The sequence below is a fragment of the Maniola jurtina genome, chromosome 1, assembly GCF_905333055.1.
Source record: "Maniola jurtina chromosome 1, ilManJurt1.1, whole genome shotgun sequence".
In the NCBI taxonomy this organism is placed as follows: domain Eukaryota; kingdom Metazoa; phylum Arthropoda; class Insecta; order Lepidoptera; family Nymphalidae; genus Maniola; species Maniola jurtina.
The window spans coordinates 14,516,723-14,529,020 of record NC_060029.1 but is presented as its reverse complement, the minus strand read 5'-3'; the positions used below and the strand labels follow the sequence as shown (position 1 = coordinate 14,529,020).

Sequence of the window (12,298 nt, the reverse complement as noted above, 5' to 3'; positions counted from 1 at the left end):
TTTCACGACCTACGCTGCATCGTGATGATACGAGTATTATTGCGAAGGCAGTTACTATATTATGTGACCTTAATTTCATTCAAATGATAATATGGAGTATGGACTATTGTATTAGATCGCTGAGAGTAGGTATACCTATAGCTTTGGAGCTACTCAGCAACTTACTTCAGCAAGCGTAGTGTGGGAGGCCCTCCAGCACGATGGACCGACGATATAAAGCGGCTGGCGGGAAGTGGCTGGATGAAGAAGGCTGTGGACCGGAAGTGGTGGCACAGTGGTGGCGCTCTTCAGGGAAGGCCTATGTCCAACAGTGGACGTCCACAGGCTGATGATGATGATGATGATGATGATAGTCGTTTGTACTGGCGGGTGCCAACCTAGCTTTATTGCTGACTATGAGTAGCATATATGTATGAAAAATCACTTTTTTCATACGAACAATCTTAACGCTAGTCGAATGTTTCCGCTTCCTCGCAGCTTACATCCACATCTCGAATGAGATCGGTATCTCGATTCAAATTGCCCTCATCTCAGAGAATGTGTGTTTCAAGCGAAATGAGTTCCGTTCACTGAAATGGATTTATATAAGTACAAGTACGCTGGAAAAGGAATGCCGTACAAAGTTTTAGTTATTATTTGTGCCGAATTGAAGAGCCCCACCGGGCACCGATATCATCGGGTCACCCACGTAGACCTCTACGGTTTCGGGGTAACTGATTAGGGTGATGATCTTTTCCCTTCCTCCCAAGAGTAAAGAGCTCCACCACGTCGAGGCTTTGACGTTACTGGCTGGTATAAAACCGAGCTTGCTCAGTCTAGTTCACTCTGGCCCCATCGAGCGTACCGGAAATTACAATTAACAGTGTGTTAAATGATTTTTGTTTTGACACTACAGTTGTCTCATCACTAATCTATACTAATAAATAAAATTGGAGTGTTTGTCTGTAATTTCGAAATTACTACCTCATATTAAGCTCGTATGGTTATTTAAACGATACCAACACTGAATCACACGTTTTTAAAATTTTTGTCTGTCTGTCTGTCTGTCTGTCTGTCTGTCTGTCTGTCTGTCTGTCTGTCTGTTTGAAAAGGCTAATCTTTGGAACGGCTGAACCGATTTTGACGGGATTTTCACAGACAAGTAGAGGATTGACCAGGGTGTAACATAGGCTACTTTTTTAACCGACTTTCAAAAAGGGAGTTGTGTTTTTCTACCTATGTACACCGAAATCTCCGAGATTTCTGAACCGAATTGCGTCATTTCTTTTTTAATCGATAGAGGAACTTTGCGACATTGTTTCATAAAAAATTTGGAGTCCAACTCCTCAATCCTGATGCTGCAGGGGATCTGACCAATCCACGCGGGCGAAGCTGCGGGCATCAGCTAGTATAATATAAATCCGAGTACGCTCACATAGCGTCATGTTGAGTACTGCTGCTATCCGCGCCAAAATAGCGAAACTCAAGTTGCTTTAAAAAATGCTTCAATCACAGGTCCAGCGCACCTACTTACTCGTATATTAGTAGAGGTCAGTGGTCCCTTCCAACCAACGCTGTACCGTAATAAAGATCCCATCTGTTGCCTGCGTCAATCTTAATTCAATATTGTAATATCGGCTCTTTGATCTAATACAAACACTCGGCTCTGTTAAATGCATTAATAAAATATTATTAGTGTTAATAAAAATTCCTAATTGAATTACTGAATCATAAAAATGTAATCGAGCAGATAATACATACATACCTATATAACAATGCATTCAGTGCTCAGTCTTCATAATATGTCCTTGGAAATTAGTGTAATGAATAATCACGCCGTACCTAATGCATGGACATTAATTTTAACCCCCGACCCAAAAAGAGGGGTGTTATAAGTTTGACGTGTGTATCTGTGTATCTGTCTGTGCCATCGTAGCTCCTAAACTAATGAACCGATCTTAATTTAGTTTTTTTTGTTTGAAAGGTGACTTAATCGAGAGTGTTCTTGCCTATAATCCAAGAAAATCGGTTCAGCCGTTTGAAAGTTATCAGCTCTTTTCTAGTTACTGTAAGCTTCACTTGTCGGGGGTGTTATTTTTTAATTTACACTTGTATGGTAACTTTATCATGTTCTGCTCTTGTTATTTTTTGTTAAGTAATTCAAATTTCTCACGAGAGTTATAAAAAATACATTATTACAGAGTTATTAATACACCTTTAGAACTTATGTAGTCAAATTCACCACTGCCACTGTTGTTTACGTCTATATCATTTTGTATGGACTAACGAACTCCCTATTTCGACTGTAAACTTTTCGCACGAGAAAGAGACGAATAAATTCTTCATCCCTTAACCTCAATGACAGATTTACACACTCAGTTAACGTTAACTGTTAACGTTAACGTTAATACTACTGGAGTCTTAAGTGTATTTAAAGTTATTTCAACCAATGTAAAAGTTGCAAGAGTAGCACAAACAAGTAATAATACCTACCATTTAATACTTGCCATCGCTACAAATGAATATTTATGACTCAACATTTTCTGGCCATTATTCTCCGCTAACTCGGGAACAAATAGCACTCTGAAAGCGTTCCACTTTATAATTTGATTAAAGATATTCACGTCTTTTTAGTTCGCCATGCAATCTAGTTCCACGGTTTTACAATCTTCTCCATTGTCCTAGCATTTTCCTGATATTTATCCATTGTCTGCGTATTATTCTACGCGTTACGGTAAACCAGTTTTTACTCAGCGGGTCATCTTATATTTTCAAATATATTTAGTTTGGTTTTAGAATTGAGGCGTTTTTTTGAAAAACGTTTCAACCCCATAAGTCAAAAGTGAGGTAGAAAATATACGTAGGTATCTAAAAGATAATACAAGGTCACTAAACTCACATTTGTAGAGTTATACACCCATGTAATTTGAACGTAACATGTCCATAGTGAAAAAAGCTGTGGTTAAGGCGTCGCTCGGCCTTCTAATCTGAGGTCGGGGGTTCGATTCCGGGTAGGTACGCATCTCTAACTTTTCGGAGCTAAAGTATATGCGTTTAAAGCAGTACAATAATATATCATTTGCTTTAACGGTGAAGGAAAACATCGTGAGGAAATTGAAATCTGCATGCCTGAGAGTTCTCCATAATGTTCTCAAAGGTGTGTGAAATCTGCCAATCCCCACTGGGCCAGCGTGGCAGACTATGGCCTAAGCACTTCTCATTCTGAGATGAGATCCGTGCTCAGTAGTGCGCCGGCATGGGTTGAGCATGATGATTACAATGACGTCTCATTGGAAAACACCACTTACTATTGAGAGATCAAAATCCATACTAATAAGTATTTTAAAATAAAAATTAAATTAAAAATTTAAAAAACCCCCGACACATAAACCTCTAAAAAGTAAAAAAATAATAGGTAAGTATGTATGGGCCCTTTAAGAATAGTATAAATAGTAAAGTTTTTATCCAAGCGCTCGTTGCGCCAGGGGACCGCTACCTATCGTAAACTATGAAAGTCATCTGTTGTAGAAAGAATAGTCTTTAGCGGTCCCCCGACGCAACGAACGCTTGGATAAAAACTTTACTATTTATACTATTCTTAAAGGGCCCATACATACTTACCTATTATTTTTTTACTTTTTAGAGGTTTATGTGTCGGGGGTTTTTTAAATTTTTAATTTAATTTTTATTTCACGCTTTTTAAACTTTTATTCATAAATTACCGTTTATTTGTGCCATTTTAAAACCCAATTTCTATAATAATATAAATCCTATAAGGCAGCTAATATCTCTTCAAAAGTAACATCAATGTTATGTTAATTATACGTTCCATGAAATATTTTTGACCGAACATCACTAAATCAAGAATTATCTGAATGACTCACATAGTTTAACACGACCAAAACGAAATATCTGTTTCTAACATGTCGTTGCTTTAAAAATGTACCCATTTTACGTAGTCGTATAATAGTTCGCTTTTCAAGATATACCTACGATTAAATTGAAATCGACTTTCGTCCGATGAAATAAAGAATAAAGTGGCTTGTATTTCATTTTGTTTGTTATTGCATGTCAAAATTTTATTTGACATAACTTTCAAAAACCGGTCAAGTGCGAGTCTGCCTCACACATGAAGAGTTCCGTACAAGTTTTTTTTTATGTAATGACAATTCAGTTGTCGGATTTTTCACTTTACTTGGGCCACAGGAGTAGAGTGGTTGGGCTATAAGATATTGCTACCTGCCTTTCATGATTCTACGTAAACGGGAAGTACCCAATTTATAAGTTTTGATTCTCTTGAAAGATGACACACAGACAGACAATGAAGTGGTGAAGGAAAACACCGTCAGGAAACCTGCACGCTTAAGAGTTGGCCATAATGCTCCCTCAAAGGTGCGTGAGGTGTGCTAATACGTGCTTGGCCAGTGTGGTAGCTTCTCATTCTGAGAGGAGACTTGTGCTCAGTAGTGAGCCGGCGATGGGTTGATCCTGATGATGATGAATTTTAAACGTATTTTGTCAAAGTAAATAAGCTGAGTTCAAGCAGATAAAATAAAAAGAAGGTGCGCCTAATGCATCATCCAAACCTGCGCGACAAAGCGACTACGATGCGGGAACCTCAGCCGCGCGGAGGGTCATCGCCTCCTACGATATTTAATGGTGCCATGCACACCTACGCGACTACAACAGTCGAGGCTACATCTTTTTTTTTCTACAGATACCTACAGAACCCTAAAAATTGTTTGACTATGGTTTGGGTTTGGGTTGATTGTTCGTGGCCTTTGGTTGACTGTTGGATATTATAATTGAATTGATGTTTTCTCGCTTTAACTGTGATTATAATATTTTATAAATTAGAAACTCCGCGCCTACGATCCAAAGTATCGGAGTTTTCCAAAACATTATTTTCAAATAAATAATTATGTATCTAGGCAACGTCCATCTTGACGGCTTGACATTTGCCAATTGACATAATATTATGAACCTCTGTTACAATAGTGAAAGATCCCAGGGCCACCAGCCGTCACGTATTTTCTGACGAACGAAATGTGGACGATTGAGTAGTGTTAGTATGTACAAAGAACGCATGCCTACGGACCTGCTAGCTTAGACGGCCAATTTTCAGGTATCAGGTAATCTAGGTACATAAAAACATTACTTACCTCACGTAAATTCTCCATTTTTTTTAATTTTTAGCTGATTTTTTTTAATATTAATAATTAATTGACATAATTAACTATAAGAGAGTGAGAGAAAAGTCAATATATATCCTAATACATGTCTTACTCAGTCTCATGCGCGTAGATAATGATGCCCTCGCGCTCAAACCCACAGAGGCATTAAAATTGAATTTAGGGGATGATTGGCCCTCTGAATCGGTCTGTCTTCTTGTAAAAGGTTTTAAAATAGTTGTCTGGTGGACATATATAAAAATGGAGCATCAGAATTTACGTGCAGTTAAGTAATTACTTATGTTGGGAGCTTTAAAGCGTCTGCAAAGCAATACGGCCGACGCGGGAAGTGTCTGGGAGTATTGGCGACATATTTTTAAGGATGTTGCCTAAAATATACGTAAAAATCAGTTTGGAGAATTTACGTGAGGTAAGTAATGGTTTTATGTACCTTGATTATCAGATACCTGAAAATTGGCCGTCTAAGCAAGCTAGCACGTAGGCTAGGCATGCTTTCTTAGTACTTACTAACACTACTCAATCGTACATATTTCCTGTGTCAGGAAATACGTAACCTCTGGTGGTCCTGGGATAAAAGTAATAAGAAAACCAGAAAAGAGCTGATAACTTCCAAACGGCTGAACCAATTTTTTTGGATTATAGCTAAGAACACTCTCGATCAAGCCACCTTTCAAACAAAAAAAACTAAATTAAAATCGGTTCATTCGTTTAGGCGCTACGAGGCCACAGACAGATACACAGATACACAGATACACAGATACACAGATACACAGATACACAGATACACAGATACACACGTCAAACTTATAACACCCCTCTTTTTGGGTCGGGGGTTAAAAAAGATTCTGACGAATTGAGAACCTCCTCCTTTTTTGGAAGTCGGTTAATAAATGCGAAAGTGTGTCTTTCTGTCTGTCTGCTACGTTTTCACGGCTCAACGGCTGATTCGATTTTAATGAAATGTGGTACAGAGTTAGCTTGCAGCCCGGGGATGGAGATAGGCTACTTTTTATCCCGGAAAATCAAAGAGTTCCCACGGGATTCCTAAAGATCCATACGCTTATCCGATTTGTATAAAATTTGGTACCGAGGTAGCTTGAATCCCTGTAATTGACATAGGCAACTTTTTGTCCCGGAAAATTAAATAGTTCCTACGGGATCCTTAAAAACCTAAATCCACACGGACGAAGTCGCGCGCATCCTCTAGCATGTGTATGCATGCATAGCAAAAGAAGAGTACTGTTTATATCCTGGATATTTCTAGAGAATAAATTGTCTGAACTTCTTTATTGTTTGCACTGCAATCAGTAGTATTGTGTGTAAAGAACAAGCGATCTTTTAGAGGGTAATTTGTATGTAAATTCAGTTTTACAACGTGCGGGCAGCGTCGCTTTGAGAGCCGGGTTTATTTGCAATTTATGTGGGCAGGTTTTGTTCTTTGACTCTCTAGTTCTCTGCACTGGATATTCAAAATGCAATTTCTTGTACCCTAGCTGAGATTTAAGTAAACGTTTTGCACTTGTTTTTATTGTAAGTACAAGTTAATTGAACATTAATTGGTTAAGATAACAAGATAACATTTTTAATCTATATGGCGATACATACCTACTCGTAGTATAGAAATGTAACTGAACGATTTCTGTATCTACATTAAATACATTTTAATCGAAGCAAACAGTATTATCGATATAGACTCCAAAACAATTTTTCTTTGGAATTTTCGGCTGATTGTCTGTCCACGCTTCACGGTGAAACTTCAGAACGGATTTGGACGTAACTTGGCATATTCCGAGTTAGCATATCCTTTCAACTATTTAGAGTGAAAGGATGTGTTACGTGTCTGGTAGGAGGCTTCGGCCGTAGCTAGTTACCATCCGACAAAGCCGTGCCACCAAGTGACCTAGCCCTTCCATCTTAGACTGCATCATCACTTACCACCAGGTGAGATCGCAGTCAAAGGCTAACTTGTATCAAAATAATGAAAAAAAAGAGAGTGGTGAATTAAGTATGAATAATATGGAAAAATACTAGAATGGCAACCTGGCGCCGGAAAGCGCAGCGTTGGAAGACCCTCACTAAGAGCTAGAACCGCTGGATTTAGACGCCGCAAAACCGTAGCGTATGGAAGTCCCCACAAGAGACCTATGTCCAGCAATGGACGGCTGACAATTGCTAATGATGATGATGATGATGATGTAGAGAGTTAGTATCGATGCAGGGTTTATAAAAGTGCTATAAAAATGCACCGGAAGTTATTTGTCGTCGATACCGTTTTCGCTCCTCGTTTCCGATCTAGGAGCGGCGGCTGAAATTTTATAGATTTATTTTTTAAATATTTTCTTTCATTCGAAGTTCAAAGAATATTTTGATTCTGCAACTCTATTTTATTTTTTCGTTAAACATTTGAGTCTCGCGACTTTCCTATTTTATAAAAAAAATTGTGGTCTAGGTACGTCAGAAATCTAGTTCTTAGCGTAAAAATGACCTATATCAAACTTTTTTGTAAGTTTTCTTTAGCTTTATTTTGAGCTCGCTGATGTCCGCTAACTTCCGTGGGAACTCTTTGATTTCCGTATTTATACTAATATAAACACATTATTAAATTTCTAAGAGAGCAAAAAACCTTTATTGCATTCAAAATATAATTTTCCACTGAATATTTCAGTTTGCATGAAAGCAATCTCTGCCAGACCATTCATTCTTATTGAAAAGAATATACAGTACCCAGTAGCGTAGGCCTTTTAATCCAAACCTATAGAGTACCTACTGGCAGATTTTATGAAACGCTTTTGAATGCCCTAATAGAGAAATCTCGATTATTTTATTTTCACAGAGCCTTATTATTTTTACACAAGTGCCCAAAAAGGAGTGTAATATTTTCAGGGTTCATGTATGTGAGTATCTTTATTCCATCATAACTTCTAAATGCCTGAACAGATTTGGATGTATGGGTTATCGTTAGAATCATTACGTCATCGACGAAGGATTGGCTATGAATTGTTTGAAAAAAAAAACAATATGCAAGGCAGCCGTGTTTTTTAATTATTATTGCTTCTATGAAAAAATTATAAATGGTGATTGTTTACTACGAGACAACAGACTCACAAAAAGGACGCATAACGCTAAATTCTATACTGAAATTGCGTGTAACGTCAACTACAAGATTCGACCGCATAAAGACATATCAAAGAAATGTAAACGAGATCAGCAGTGGTTAGAATTGATGTGACTTCTTCTAAAGATAGTTTTACACCACGTCTCAATGTCTTTTATAGATACTTTATTCTATTACTATACATGATAATTTCACATAGTGTGAAAGTAGCAGCGGTTAAAAATATTCACCCACGAAAAAAAATATTAATTCAAGAAAAAGATCGCAGCAAAGTAGCGAAAAAGAGAATTAGGTAATTTAAAATTTTCATTTTTGTGTGCTTTCAAAATAAAATAAAGGTTTACATTCCCTTCCTCTGTTAGACACGAGAGGATGTAATAAGGATTCATAAGCAATTCATTAAATTTCTCGTCACTTTGCAGGTGTCTAGAACATTTTCATATTCAAATTTGGTACTACACGGCGAATAAGGAAGCAAGTAAGTAGGGGAATAGGAGTATCTACTTACGTACGTGCCAAATTTAATTCCGGCTTTACCTAGATCCTTGTGAATTATGGATGCTCCTCAATTATTTAGATGAATCTGTTTGAATCGGTGTTCTTATAGAAATGTAAGACCGGGTTAGAATTCCAGATCGAGCAAAAAGCTGTTGGATTTTCCTGTCAAGAAATTCTAAGTAGCAGTTCATCTTTGGAAAGTTATCGGTGTAGCGGCCGCGAGCCTCGGTGAGCACGTACAGCCGTCGGTCCTGCACCTGATGTCGCTCCGGTCGTGTTGGATTTCCGTCTAATAGGACTATGAGATTTAAAGAATAGAAAATTCACGTGTTTGTGCACACACTGGTGCACTATGATAATATTTCCTCCTCGGTAGAATGTAGATTGGCTAATCTCCGTTGAGATTGGCTGCTGCGCAGTGGCTGTTGTATACTTAATTACTTAGAATAAATTATATCAGATTCATGAACATAGTTCAATCATCATTATAATATCAGCCTATGTCGACTGTTGAACATAAGCCTTCTTTAACGAGTGCCACCACTCTGTATCCTCGGGCTTCCTCATCCAGCCCTTGTGCCAACACTCTTTATATCGTCAGTCCATTGTGTCGGAAAGCATCTCACGCTAGGCTTACTAGTATGAGATCTCCTCTCCGGGACTGTCCAGCTTTAACAGCTATCGCCTCTATGAATAGCAGGTACCTTGTTAAATAACTGAAGTCAATAAGGGGTTCACTATCTATTACCTGGTTGTCTTACTACAAGTTCGGTCGGAAGGAATATTTATTGGAATTAGAGCTGGGCCAACTAACAGGTAGCATGTGAAAAATCTCGTGAAAAGCCTTTTCATAATATGTAGCACTGGCTACTTTACTTAAAATAACCTGTGAAAAATAAAATAACCTGAGAAAAATCACAAAGCAAATCTCACAAAGCTACAAATTATAGAGCCTTATATATTTACGCGTTCCCATCGACAAGAGTTGTGACGCTAAAGATTGTGTAAGATAGAAAATTCGCATTGCTTCGTGTGAAGAATAGAAAACATCAAGTTAATTCTAAATCAATTCTCGTGAATTTTTGCACTTACAATCATTTGCTCCATTTAGCCAACGAAAGTGCAACAATTTACTGTCCGTGAATAAACCATCTGCGGAAATATTAGCGGTATTGATCTTTTACATAATTCTTAGTTAATTTAATGTAGCAAACGATTGGTACGGAATATGAGAATCACCTGTGAAATCACTGTGAAGTTTCAACGAATGAAAATGATAGTAGCAATAATGCCCATCTCTAATTAGAACTAACAAATGTCATCGGACGGTCGAGTTACCAGGGCCACATGAAATGCATGGCGGTCTACCGAATTACTCCATTACACAAGTCTCTGGGGTTTTAGTATCTAAGCCCTAAAAGCACGCAATTTACCTGTGAGCTCTAAATTTGCATACGGGCGCTGTGTCATGAAACCTAGATTTACGATTTGCTAGGGAATGCAATTTAGTACAGCGTTTTGTAAATAAAAATAGGTTATATTTCACGAGACATTTTAAAATATTAAGTAAGTAAAAATATCACTAGCTTAAATTACGGTAAGGAAAACATCGTGAAGAAACCTGCATGACAGTATTCTCTACGATTTTCTCAAAGGTTCTCGAATTCTGCCAAGCCGCACTTGGCTCTTATAGATTATGGCCCCTTTCTCATTCTGAGAGGAGACCAACTCTCAATAGTGGATTAGCGGTCGATTGAGATGACGATTATAATAAAGTAGGTGAAGAGTAAACTGGTGAAGTAATCTTGTTATTATATTTAACAGGGCTCTCTCCGTCACTCGTTTCATACAATCGTAGTTCCAATTTCATTTGAATATTAAGTAACCAAAGTCCATGAAATTTTGCAGACATATTCTAGATACTAATATCTGTGTCTGTGGTGTTTTAGATTTTTCTAAAAATATGTAGTTTTAAAATTACAGGGGCTCAAAGATTTGTATGAAATTTTTTAAGACCGCGTAACTTTGAAACCGAATATTTTAACAGAAATCTGGAAAACCACAGACATAGATATTAGTTTCTAGAATATGTCTGCAAAATTTCATGGACTTTGGTTGCTTAATATTCAAATGAAATTGGAACTACGATTGTATGAAACGAGTGACGGAGAGAGCCCTCTTAAGATCATTCTCATAGCTACTTTAATTCAAAGACAAGCACTGAGGGGTTTTTTGTTTCTTTCCGATAGAAGATTTAGATGAGCGATATTTTAGCCCTTGACTACGGTCTCACCTGGTAGGAAGAGTCGATCCAATTTAAGATGGAAGCGGGCTAACTTAAAAAGGGTAATGCAGTTTAATTAAACCCAATCGGTTTCTACGCAGCATATTTTTGCCAGAACTCTAAGTCGCTGTGACACATCTTTGCTGGTAGGGTGGTAATTTTTATAACCAAGATCAAAACCTGCAACCAAACCAGATGATTGAAATTTTCGGAATTATTTTCCAAATTCCCTTGCCGGAAATCGAACCCCTCACCTTCGCTGCGACGCAAAATGTATCATATCGTATATTCATACAAGACCATTACACATGTAGTTATATGCATAGTTATGATTCTTGAATCTTGAATCAATGTCTAATCACGGAGCTTACTTGCTGCCCCAGATTTTAGACCATCTTAAAATATCACTTGGGATCCAAAAGTTGTGATTTTGGAAATTTTTATCCACTTTTTAAAATTTTTAGCAACGATACGCAACCATTAAAAATACAGTCAACGTTATGTTAGTTTTATGAACGTTCACAATCGCAGCCGGCCCATTCATTCCCGTTGAAAAGAAAACACAGACCCACTTTCATTTCGAACTTACAATGTAGGTCCTATCTGGAACCGCAGAAATTTCTGGAAGCGAACGATTGAAAATTTGATTCCACAGTGCTTCATTGTAATAAAGGATCCTGTTGTCTATAGCGTATCATTTAAACTGAGCCCTGTGATCTAGAGGTCTCGAATTGGATTCCCAGTGGCGTAAGAAATTTCCGTACCCGGGACCCTAACCCCCATTACTAACCCGTTTCCTGTAACTACTAACGCCTACTACCCGTACCCGTACCTAACCCTCAGTTATTACTAACTAACGGGGTAGTCGGTAATAACTAAGCCTCCCCTGTCCGTTCGTCTGTCTGTCAGCGCGCTGTATCTCAGGTATCGGTAGACAGTTCTCACTGTGTATTTTCTCATTGCCGTTATAACAACAAAATCTTAAAGTCAAGATGGCGAAATTCAAAATGGGCGCCATGAAAATTAAATTTAAAAAAAAAATGTAGTCTTATATTATTTTGTAGGATGGTAGGAACCTTCCGTCTAGTATATCTTGTAATAGTCTTGTAGTTTTTCCGGTGGGCATCTTCAGCCGACATTTTCTTTATAATCTAAATCATATCTATATACCTACGAGTAGTTAGTAAGCATATTTTTTCTTTACCTACATCATGACTTACATCATAATAT

At 37.7% G+C, this 12,298-nt stretch overlaps 1 protein-coding gene across 1 annotated transcript in view; it reads right to left on the bottom strand.

Moving 5' to 3' along the window:
* LOC123868026 (uncharacterized protein C18B11.02c) overlaps nt 1-12,298 on the bottom strand; it is a 459,041-nt gene that overhangs the window by 315,531 nt on the left and 131,212 nt on the right. The gene's annotated exons all lie outside the window — the stretch shown is intronic.